Here is an 11889-nt window from a genome sequence, read left to right as displayed (position 1 = left end):
CAGTTATTTTCTAATATATGCACCGGGCACAACCCAAACTGGAGTGATACCCAGATTCTTCTGAGGGAATTATTTCAACCAAATGAAGGGGATAAGATAATTAACAAAGATGCGGAAGTAGCGCAGTAAGCCAGGGAAATAGAAACCTCTGGCTAGCAAATGACCCAAACTGGGATTGTAATAATGCAGGAGATAGAGCTGTGTGTCAAACAGTGCGGGAGATAAACGGACAGCACGCCAATCAATATGATTAAATGCTGACACTTTATTAAGCCTGAATAGCGTCTTTTATATGCCTTAAAAGTGATCCCATGAATCAACTATACAGTGATTGGTACATGTTCATTTAGCACGCACATCTAAACAGTATATGATTGGATAGCATTTATTGTCTCCAAGGAGGCAAAGAAATTACCTAAGCCCGTAAGTTTCTCACTGAACATCTGGGAGTTGTTTTTCCTGGGAGTTGTTTTTCTCGTTCCAAGGACAGTTTCTCACCACATTGCATGCCCTCTAGTAACCTTACCAGTAGGCCGCAAAACCTACTTTCACACTCTTGCTATTAGCATTAGGGCTGGATTGCTCACATGTCCGTTTTCCTCTAGAAAATCCTCCACAAATCCCCCTTCTTTTCTTTGAGCAATCCAGACACTCTTGATTGATCGAGACACCAGTGTTATCAGACAACGCCACAAAACACATATCAATATGACGAATAGCACTACAGGCATTAACATCATTAGGGACTTAAAACCCACTCAAACCCTGGGGATGGGACTCACATCCATCCCCTGGTACGCCTTACGGTGGCCAGCCTGCGTACCCCTTACAGTGCACTGTTACCAGACCAGAATTTAGAATTTAGGCAGGAATTTAAGACTCATCTTTTCGGTGCCTCTTATTGCCAAAAGATCCCAGGTGAACTCACCCGATGGCGCCAAATGATCATTTGGAGATGAGAGGCCCCGACAGTGTTGGCCACCATAACAGGGCCTGACCCTAGGTTCCCACAGAAAAATTCAGAGCCAAATCAAAGCAAATTAAATAATTAAATTTTAGTTACACGCGTGCAGTAATTACAGCTCGAGCGATTACAATGAGTCCTGGCCCACTTTGTTTGACTCTATCCATGGTTTCACCCATTTTGCTGGGATCCAACGAAGTCCTTCATCTGTAAGTAAGCACATATATCCTCTACCAGTCATTTGTACCTCGACAGGTCCCTTCCATTGTCCCATTTTTAAATCTTTATATTGAACAAGAATTTTCTCCTTTTTCTCTACCCCTGATTTTAATACACTGCTATGTACAATCATTGGAGGCTCTTCTTGTCCTCCTGCTAAGCACAGAAAATTCAGCGCATATAGTGACTTTGCTAGCCGTTCGCTCGGCCCTAAACCATTCTTCCCCGTTTTTTGTTTTAATAGCTGGTTTTTTTTTAGAGTCTGATGCACGCGCTCCACGATAGCTTGTCCAGTGGGAGAATGTGGGATTCCTGTAATATGCTTAATACCCCATCGTAGGCAAAGCTGTTGAAACGAACAAGAGACATAAGCAGGACTGTTACCTGTCTTGATAGACAGTGGTACCCCTAAAACAGCAAAGCAAGCGTATAAATGTTTCATCACATGCTGTGCAGTTTCTCCAGTTTGAGCAGTTGCCCATATTACCATCGAAAAGGTATCCACTGTGACATGGACATACTTTTGTTTTCCAAATTCAGCAAAATGCGTGACATCCATTTGCCATACTTGTAATGGTGCCCAACCCACGAGGATTTAGTCCCAACCTGAGTCCAAAACCTATTTTTTGACAAACAGGACATGATTTTACAATTCCTTGAGCATCAGTCTGCATCAAGTGAAACTGTCGTGCCAACATTTTTGCATTCTGATGGAGGAAGTCATGTGATAACCGAGCTTGCTCAAAAGTGTTGACTGGTGGTCCTGTCCATGCTGGAGCAACAAGTTGATCCGCACGATTGTTGCCCTGTGCGAGACCACCTACAACTTGATGACTACGAATGTGAGTGATAAAATGTAACTGTTGTCTATTATTTACAATTCTTAAAAGTATTGACAGGAGTTCATACAGCCTCTTGTTTGCTACTTCCCTTAACATCGAATTCTCTATTCTTTTGACAATTCCCACCACATATAAAGAATCAGATACTATACTGACAGGAACATTTATCCAGTTCGTTAAGACCCATACAACAGCAATCAGTTCGAGCGTTTGCAAAGAGTCTTCCTGGCATCCGTTCATAACATGTTCTTTCCACACCCCTGGTTCTTGCCAGGTAACGGCCGGTTTTTTGGATTTTTTACCAGCATCTGTAAATATCGTGGGGCCCTTTACTAGCGTTTCAGAGTGATAACTTCCCTTTTCAAGGGTCTGATCATGCAACACAGCGATTATTCTATGTGCTAGGTATTTGTTAGTAATTACCCCTGTAAATCCTGCAATTGCAATTTGCATTTCTGGTGAAATATGCAACAACCATTCCAAATACTCTTGTGCCAATGGTACAAATATAGTACTCGGTTCCTGACCAGATAATTCAACAATTCGAATTCTACCCTTCATAATGAGTTGACTAAAAGCCTCTGCTTTTGTTAATACTGTTTTCTTTGGTCTAAAAGGCAGAAACACCCACTCCAATATGCTCAATGGATTGGGGCGTTGATCAATCCATTGCATAATCAACGCAAAGCGATGCATACGTTGTTTTCCTGAATTTATAAGCATAAGCATAATTGGACATTCAACCACTAATCGATTTGCTTGGCATTGAACAATTTTTTGTGAAATTTTTTCAAGACTCAGTTTTTGCTCAGCACCCAGCTGACGTGAGTCATTTGCTTGGGTTGATGTTTCCAATAGTTTTATTAATGGCCCTAAATTATCATTGGTGATTCCACATATGTTTCTGATCCATTGAATATCTCCTACAAGTTTCTGTACATCATTCAGTGTTTTGATTTCTGTTGTCAGCGTTGTTTTTTGTGGCCTAACTGTACTATCTGAAATTATCCATCCGAGATAATGCCATGGGGGATATTGTTGAACCTTCTCTGGCGCTACTTTCAGTCCCCTTAGCTCTAACATGCTAGTGACTCTTTGCAAAACCTCGTCCTTGCTCATACTGTCCCCTGCAATTGATATATCATCCATGTAATGGTAAATTAACAGTTTGTCAAACATTTGCCTTACTGGCTCCAAGGCCCATGCAACAAACATCTGACACATTGTTGGAGAATTTTTCATGCCTTGCGGTAATACAACCCAATGATACCTTCTTGCAGCTTCTGACTTATTAATAGAGGGAACAGTAAAAGCAAATTTTTCTGCATCCTCGGGATGCAAGGGAATTGTGAAAAAACAATCCTTTAAATCAATTACTAAAAGATCCCAATGCTCCGGCAACATGACCGGTGAAGGCAGCCCAGGCAGAGATAGGAAGGGCTGGGTGGGAGGGGGAAGGAAGGCGGGAAGGAAAGGAGAGAGGGAAGGAGGCAGGCGGGGGACGTCCCCAGCGAGTGTAGTCACGCCCCGCTGAGCAGCCCTGGGGCAATGGATCCTTCCCAGAAGGCCGGGTCGCGGGGGGGGGTGGGGGGGTGGGGGTGGGGGGTGTGTGTGTGTGGGCAGTCCGCACTCACGGGCGGCCCCATCTCCACTGTGCTGTTTCAAAGTCTTTTGCATTACGTGTCCGTTTTCCTCTAGAAAATCCTCCACAAAACAGGACTTTGAAATTTAGCGGAAGTAATCAGAGCATGCAGAGAGTTAGGAGTAAATTGGACTAGAGTGCAAGAATGCAGACAGTGATTAGATGAACACCCCCACGACTTTTGGGGACTTTTGCAATAAGCCCTGCTAAAATATGGAGGAATGACCCCCCAAAACTTCAATGATGCTCTCACAGTTAGTGTTGTTATAGATCAAGCAGCCCCTGATACACGAAAGTATTTTAAAGAGTGTATGCCAGGCTGGCAAGGGGAGGGGGCGCAGCAGGGGAGATAGATGGAATCAAAGTGAACGTGCTGTACAATCAAGAGTTAATGATGTTTGTCATTATTGCGGGGAACAAGGACACTGGAAGCAGGAATGCTCAGTGAGGCCCTGTGCACTTGGGAATAGAGGGGCCAGCATGAGGCAATCAAACACTAAGAATGAGACCAGGCAATTCCCAGTCAGTCCACAATGACAGGAGAGAGGAGGCTCAGAAAATACTGTGGAAATTGGGGTAAATTTATGGGATATAAGTTTGGATTTGAGGGGCAGGTAATGGCAAATACAGAAGGTTTAGAAATTCCTTTTCTAGTGGATACTGGAGCCACCTTTTCCCTTTTAAATTTTGAGCCTAAAGGATGCAAGTCATCAGATAAAATAGTGATGCAAGGAGTAATGGGAAAAGGCAAACAAATGTTATCTAAGCCTTTATTGCTCACTTTTGGAGGTAAAAGCTCCAAAGAGGAATCCAGAGCAGATCAGACATCTCTTATGGAGACTAGAGAGCAACTAAAAGAAGCCAGAAGAGAACAAGCAAAGCCTCCAAAGCGGTTCAGAGGAAAACAGGGGTACTCAGGCAGCTGAACAATGAAAAAGCACTCTAGGGCATAAGAGAGGGCTCAGGAAGAGTTCTGAGAACACCGCAGAAGTTCTAAAGGAGCTAGAGAGCCAAAAGACAGCTCTAGGGAACAAGGAAAACCCAAGGAGTGGTTCAGAGTGCACTAGAGGGGTGCTGAGGGGCCTGCATGGCCAAGGAATGACTCTAGGGAACAAGGAAGAAATCTGGAGGGCTTCTGAGGAGACTAGAGGGTTCCAAAGGGGGCTGTGGAACCAGAGGACAGCTCTGGGGCACAACAAGCACCCCACCCCAGGAGGGGTTCTGAGCAGAGCAGAGGGCTCCTAAGGGGACTAAATGGAGAAAAAAAAGAAAAAAGAAAAGAAAAAAAAAATCAAAACTGGGTAACATGACCGACCTCAGGAGGTGCTCTGAGGGGACAGGAGGGCTCCTATGGGATGTGGATGGCCAAAAGAGGGCTCCAGGACACAAAGGCCTCCAGCAGGGTTCTGAGCACACTAGAGGTGTCCTAAGGGAACTTGACACCCAAAAGACAGCTTTGGAGCACAGCAAAGGCCTCTAGAAAGGTGCTAAGGGGACTAGAGGGGTGCTAAGGGTTCTAGAGGGCCAGGAGTGGTCTGCGGGGGGGAAATAAAAGGTCAAAAAATGAGGCCAAAGCAGAACAGAGGGCTGCTAAAGGGCCAGAAGAAGGCTCCAGGGCATGAAGAAGGGCTACAGAGGGATTCTGAGGGGTCTACCAGGGTCCTAAAGGGCTCTAGATATCCAAAACACAGCTCTGGGGCACAAAAAAGGCTGAAAGAGTAGTCCAGAGCACACTTAGAGGGCTGCTAAGGGGTCTACATGGCCAAAAAATGACTCTGGGGAACAAGGAAGAAATCTGGAGAGGTTCTGAGGAGACTAGAGGATTCCTAAGGGGGCTGGGGAGCCAGAAGACAGCTCTGGGGCACAACAAGCACCCCAGGAGGGGTTTTCTGAGCAGACCGGAGGAGTCCTAAGGGGACTAGATGGCCAAAAAAAGATGCTGGCAAACCAGGAAGAAATCTGGAAGAGTTCTGAGGAGACCTGATGTTCCCTAAGGGGGCTGGAAGGCCAGAAGACAGCTCTGGGGCCCAACTGTGGCCAAAAGAGGGGTCCAGAGCAGATGAGAGGGCTGCTGAGGGGGCTGGAGGGCCAAAGGAGGGCTCCGGGGCATCACAAAAGCCTCCGGAGGGGTTCTGAAGGGACTAGAGGGGTGCGAAAGGGGCTGGAGGGCCAGAAGACAGCTCTGGGACAGAAGGGAGACTGAAAGAGTAGTCCAAAGTGCACTAGAGGAGTCCTAAGTGGTCTACATGGCTGAAAAAAAATATCAACTGGGGAGCAAGGATGAGCTCAGGAGGTGGTCTGAGAGGACAAGAGAGATTCTATTCTCTAGGGTCTGGAGAGCCCAAAGAGCTCTGGGGCCCAATTTTGGCCCAGAGAGTGTTTGAGAGTGCACTAGAGGGGTGCTAACAGGTCTACAAGGCCAAAAAAGACTCTGGGGAACAAGGACAGCCTCCAGAAAGGTTCTTAGGTGGAATCTGAGGGATCCAAAGGGGTCGTCAGGAGAGCCAGAAGACAGCTCTGGGGCACAACAAAGGCCTCGAGAGGGATTCAGAGGTGACTAGAGGGGTCCTGGTTCTAGAGGGCCAAAAGAGGGCTCCGGGGCACAATTTTGGCCAAAAGAGGCACCTAGAGTATTCGGGGGGGGGGGGGGGGGTTGTAAAGGGACTAGAAGGAAGAAAAAAATGCTATATGGAACAATGAAGGCAAAAGGAGGGGTCCTGGTGGGACTAGAGGGGTGCTTGGAGAGCTAGAAGGACAACAGAGGGCTCCTGCACAATGAAGGCCAAAAGAGGGATATTGAAGGAATCAGAAAAGTCCTACGAGAGCTGGTGGACCAAATAAGGGCTCTGGGGGCACTACAAAGGCCTCAGGAGGAGTCCTGAGGATGCTAGAGGGGTCCTAAGGACTCTACATGCCCAACTGAGCCTCTGGTGCACAATGAAGTCCAATGGAGGGGTTCTGAGGGGCCTGGAGCAGTCCTAAGGGGACTAGACATCAAACAGAGGCCTCTAGGGCATAATGAAGACTTTGGGGGCAGTTTTAAGTTGACTAAATTGTGAAATGGAAGAGTCTTGAAAAGATTAGAGGGCACACATTGGGTTCTAGGATAGCATGTCAGAAGGATGTCTGTGGTGCACACCAAAGGCTCACGGGGGGAGGGAGGGTGGTGTCGTTAGGGAGCCCATGGGCCACAGGAAGCATTCTGTGGGGATTAGAGGGCAAATGTGGGAGTCCTGAGGGGAAGAGACAGCATACAATGGGCACTGGGGCACACCAAAATGGAAAAGGATGGGTGCTGATGGGACTAGGGTGCAAACAGAGCCCTGGAGCACAACAGAACACAGGGTTCTGGGGAGCTTAGAAAAACAAACACAGGGGTTCTGAAGGGAGTAGAGGGTAACTGAGAGGGCGTGAGGCACACTGAAAGGAAATGGAAGGATAGGGTATGCACTAAGAAGCAAACAAAGGGGACAAAGGGATGTGAGAGAAACAGAACTCCCAAGTAGGAGCCGAGGTGGAATTTGAGAGCATTTAGGGGGTGCTGGAGCACAATGAAGACCAGCAGTTTGGCAACTCCATTCAACACGGATTGATTTTGAGCAGACTAGAGGACACATGGAGGTACGTGAGGTACAATGAAGGAAGAGAGAGGAGTCTTGAGGGGACTGGAAGGAAAGGGGACCTGATGGGATAGAGAGCACACAGAATGGTGATAGGGATAGGGCATAGAGAGGACTCTGCAGTGCAACCAATGGAAAAGAAGGGCTGTAGGGCACACTGAAAGGGTGCCATGAATGCACCAGGTTCTGGGGTTCCCCCCAAGGCAAACCCAGGTGTCCTGAGGGGAGTGTGTGGCAATCAGAGGGGTTCTGATGGGGCTAAAGGGCAGTGAGATGGACCCTAAGGGGCTCAGAGGGGAAACAGGCATCCTGAGAGGACTAGAGGGAAAAGCAAAGGCTCTGGGATGCACCAGTAGTGAACAGAGAGGTTTTGAGGGGACTAGAGGGAAAAGAGAGGGGACTTAACAGGACAAGAGAACAAACATAGGAGTCTTGATGCTACCAGAGGGTCCACAGACACCAAACGGCAGAGTGATCTCACGGGAAGTAAAAAGCAGCAAAGAATTTGAAGGGACAAGAGAACAAACAGAGTGCCTTGGAGCACACCTAAAGGCAAATGGATTGGTCCCGAGAGAACTAGGGAGCAAGTGGGTGAGTCCTGGAGGGACAAGGGGGAAAACTGAAGGTCCTGGGGTATTAGTTCACCTGCCATAATCTTCCTGCTTGGAGCCTGCCTCTTCCCTCTGAGAAGTTGGCCTTTGCTTTCATTCCACAGGCAGCTGCCAGGTGTTGTGTAGTCTTCGCAGACAAGCTGGGGAGTGCTGCCCAGGCAGTCATGATCTGCAACACTGCATGCTCAGAACAGTTCTCAGGAAGTCATGCATATTCGTAACCTGAAGAGCTAAAAGCAACTCTCTCTTAAGGTCAGTTTTTATTTCATCATAGGAGCAGTTTTTCCCCTCTCTTCTGCACTGTACTGCCTCTAACAGCACACCTTCCTCATCACCATTTTTCCCTGCTCCTTTCACTCCTCTCAGTTGCCCCTGCATCTTAGACCTCTAAAGCAGCTGTTTCTCATCCACATGTACTTTCCTGTCCTGTCACCGATTTGCCCTCCTGTAGGTGCACACGCCTTTTGATCTGGCGAGCAGCTCAGACAGAGCGGAAGGCAGCAAGAAAGGTAGATCTGAATGTAGTAGGCTTGGGCACCGAGCAAGATGGAAGCAGCAGCAAGGCATCAAAGAGATGACATCTTTGTAAAGAAAATGCATGTAGTTCCAGGTGCTTAGAGGCAACTGGGGATTCTCTGTACCTGTGGCCAGGTCTCCCGCAGGCTCTTTCCACACAGTTAAAGATAGCTGAACGCAGTGCCCTTGGGAGCAGTGGCATGGTATCCCTGATGCTGTTTTAGGGTCCTTGGACAGAAACAGTGCAGTTCACGTTTCCTTGAGGACTTTCCCTTGTGCTGCATAACAGGACAGCTCTGCACTGTGCCCTCCCAGCACCGCCACGCCTCAGCTGCTGCCTAACTGGCCCCAGTCCTGAGGAAAGCTATGACTCCCAGGAGCCTGCAGCACCCCTCCTACTCTCCCTGCCCTCCCCATTTCCAAGAGGGAGAGCCCCAGCCCGTGGGGACAAGCCTGCCTGGTCACATCAGAGATGGAAAATGCTTCCTGTCCTGTACCAGGGAAAACCAGGGAAATTCCACTGTTCCCCATGACTTACAGGGACTCTTGCATGAGCAGCACACGTCCAGTAAGAAACAGACACAGCAGGCCACTGCTGCAGGGCCGAGAAGGCCTAGGCACCTGGAACTACAGCTCCTGGCCTGCCACAGAGCAAAATGCAGCTGGCTCGTGGGAACCCCGCTGACAGAGAACTGCCCCTCCCGCCACCTCGACAGGCGCAGCATGGTCCCAGAAGCCCAGTCTGAGAAGACTGCATCTCCTGGCATACCGTGCACATTAAAGTGGCCGCCAGGAAAGCTGTTGCCAGAAGACTATACCTCCCGGGCTGCCTTGCAAACGAAAATGGCCACCCGGAAGTCCAGTGACGGAAGACTACTGCTCCTAGCATGTTGCGCAAAACAATATGGCCTCCCGGAAGCCCAGTGACGGAAGACTACTGCTCCCGGCATGCCGCGCCCCCCCCCCCCCCCATAGCTCTCGGTGAGGTTTGACCCTGTGGAGATTGCGTTTCGTCTCACCCCCGTGCCCGTCCCCGTTCCCCTTCCCCGGAAACCGCGGCAGAGCCCGGCCTCGTGATTCCCAGCACCGGCCCGGGGCTCCCCCGACGCTGCCGCGACCGGCCCTGGGTCAGCTCCGACACTGCCCCTGCCCCCCAGCGATCCTCCCTGGGGCTTCCCCGGGATCCCTCCTCCCCCTCCCCAACACGGTCCCGAGCTGACACAGGACACCACCCACCCCCCCGCGCTACTCCGACCGCGCAATAAACCGCACCACAGCCCCGGCGGACCGCCTTCCTTCACCCCCTCCCCAGTCCTGGCACACCCCTTTTACACCCTCCCCCCCCACACAGCCGCGGGGCACGCCCCCCCCCCCACACCCCCACAGCCGCGGGGCACACTCCCCCCCCCGACAGCCCCCGGGGCACCCCCTTCCTCCCCCCACCTTCATGGCCCCGGTGCACTGCTCTTCCCCACCATGTCCTCGGCCCCTGGCACACCACCGTCCCTGCCCTGGTACAGTTTCTCCCAGCCCTGGCGTGCCTCGGTTGTGCTGCGTTGCCCGGGACACTCCCATCCGCCAGGACCCCCAGTGCATGTGGGACTCGCAGCCCCAAGCATGCATCCCCCAGCCCCGCTCACCTCCTCTGCGGAGCAGCCATGCTGCCAGTCCTAGCGGGTGGTGCTCAGCAGCAGCTCCACTGTCCAGGACTGGCCCCAGCACGAGCTTCCCCCACATGTGGCCCCAGCACGTGCCCACCACTGCCATCAGCCCCACCTGGGGCTCATCCCACCCCCTCAGCCCTAGCTGGGGTTTGTCCCAGCCACAGGGCCCCACCTGGGGCCTCTCCTGCCACCCAGCTCCACCTGGCATTCATCCCAGCCCCAGGGCCCACAGCTGCAGCCCATCAGGTGCTGGGGAGGGTGAACAGCCATCAGGCCCATCAGGGACAGCTGGGACTGCCGGGACAGCTGGGACTGCCAGGACAGCAGAAGTACCCCCCCACTCCTGAGAGCAGCTTGCTGAAAGCTGAGGGAAGAGCTCTGGGGTGTAGAGAGGGGAAAGTGGAGTATTCAGGGGACAAGAGAACAAATCGAGAGCTCTGGGTGCAACAAAAGTGAAAAAAGGCAATGATAGAGCAAACAGAGTGACTCTGGGGGCACCAAAAGGCAAAAGAAGGGTGCTGGGGCACACCAGGAGGCACCCAGAAAACTCTGGGACAGGAGAGAAAGCTAAACAGAGAATTTTGTGGTGTGCTGCAAAACAAAAACAGGGCCCCAGGGCACACTGAAGGGCACACCAAAAGGCACACAGAGGGCTTGGGAGCAACCCAAAATGTGAATTGAGGGGTCCTGAGGGTATCAGAGGGCAAATGCAGGGCTCTGGGGCAAACCAAAATACAAATGAAGGGCCTTGGTGCACACCAAAGGAGCCATAAGGCATGTCACAGGGTTCAATGCAGCTGACAGGATGGTGCCTGCAGGCTCCTCCCATCCCCATGGAAACTCTATCTCCCAGCTCCAGGCACATAGGCCCTGGCTCCAGACACACAAGGGACACTGGGGAGTGCTGAAAGCAAGTCTGGGAGCAGTCTGGGGACCTCATACAGCCCTGGAGGGGCTCTGGCTGCCCCCACAATGATGGGAAACACCCCCAAGAGCCCGAGGGTCCAGGCAACGCAAGGGAAATTCCCTGCAGCTCTGTGAACAGCACTGGGTTCCCTGGGAACCACAGGGACTCCACAGTACAACGGACTCGGGGACCAGCTCCCAGCCCTGGACACAATGGGTAACCTCCTCCCCTGGGCATCATCTTCAGGCAAACTGACAGCAGGAACCACAGAGATGAGTGCAAAGAATAAAGCAACTGTTTATTCTTTTACTGCGCAGAAACAACACCTGGAAGCAAGTCTGCCATGGAGCTCAGTGCTAGCATGCTTCCCCTTACCCTGTGATACCTGAAGAGTCATCACCCCACCAGTGTCCATCCATCCATTGGGAAAGGGTCAGCTCCTGCTGCTGCCCTTGACGTGGCAGGTGTCTGAGTAGCTGACGGCCTACCCCCTCTGCTTTTTCCTTCAGGGATAGGATTCAGCTCTGAGAGTTGAGAGAAAAATGCCTGATCTCACCAGTCTACAGTTCTGCCCTAGCCCAGACTAGAGCCTCTCAGCTCACCTGTCACATTGCCAGTCTCCGTGTGATGGGCCTGCACCGTATCAAATGCAGAACTCAGGTCAGTGTACAGAGCTGAATGCTGGGTACAGGGGAAGGTTACAAAGCCCAAAGAAGGGTTCGCAGCCTGCTGCTTAGGCTTCAGGGCTTACAGTTTATTATCTACAGACTTAGCCCTTTTCCTTTATCAGTAAGTCATAAGCCCTGAACGCTAAGTGACAAACTGCAAGTCTTGGAACGCCAATGGTTGCCAAGGCTTTAAAATTTAGAGATGAGGTTGGACTTTAAATTCTGCGCCCTGATCG

The 11889-nt window shown here is 50.8% G+C and overlaps 1 long non-coding RNA gene across 1 annotated transcript; it reads right to left on the bottom strand.

Annotated features, from left to right (window-relative positions):
• Positions 1-339: 339 nt before the first annotated feature.
• On the bottom strand, positions 340-9239 carry LOC135330664 (uncharacterized). The gene is made up of 3 exons (XR_010392630.1): positions 9184-9239; positions 7933-8128; positions 340-1171 (listed from the first exon to the last, which is right to left on the bottom strand). It is a non-coding gene; the product is annotated as an uncharacterized LOC135330664 (long non-coding RNA).
• Positions 9240-11889: the final 2650 nt, after the last annotated feature.

Source organism: Dromaius novaehollandiae, chromosome 23 (genome assembly GCF_036370855.1).
Source record: "Dromaius novaehollandiae isolate bDroNov1 chromosome 23, bDroNov1.hap1, whole genome shotgun sequence".
Lineage (NCBI taxonomy): Eukaryota > Metazoa > Chordata > Aves > Casuariiformes > Dromaiidae > Dromaius > Dromaius novaehollandiae.
The sequence above is the reverse complement of the archived record's forward strand: the minus strand, read 5'-3'. Positions and strand labels throughout refer to the sequence as shown.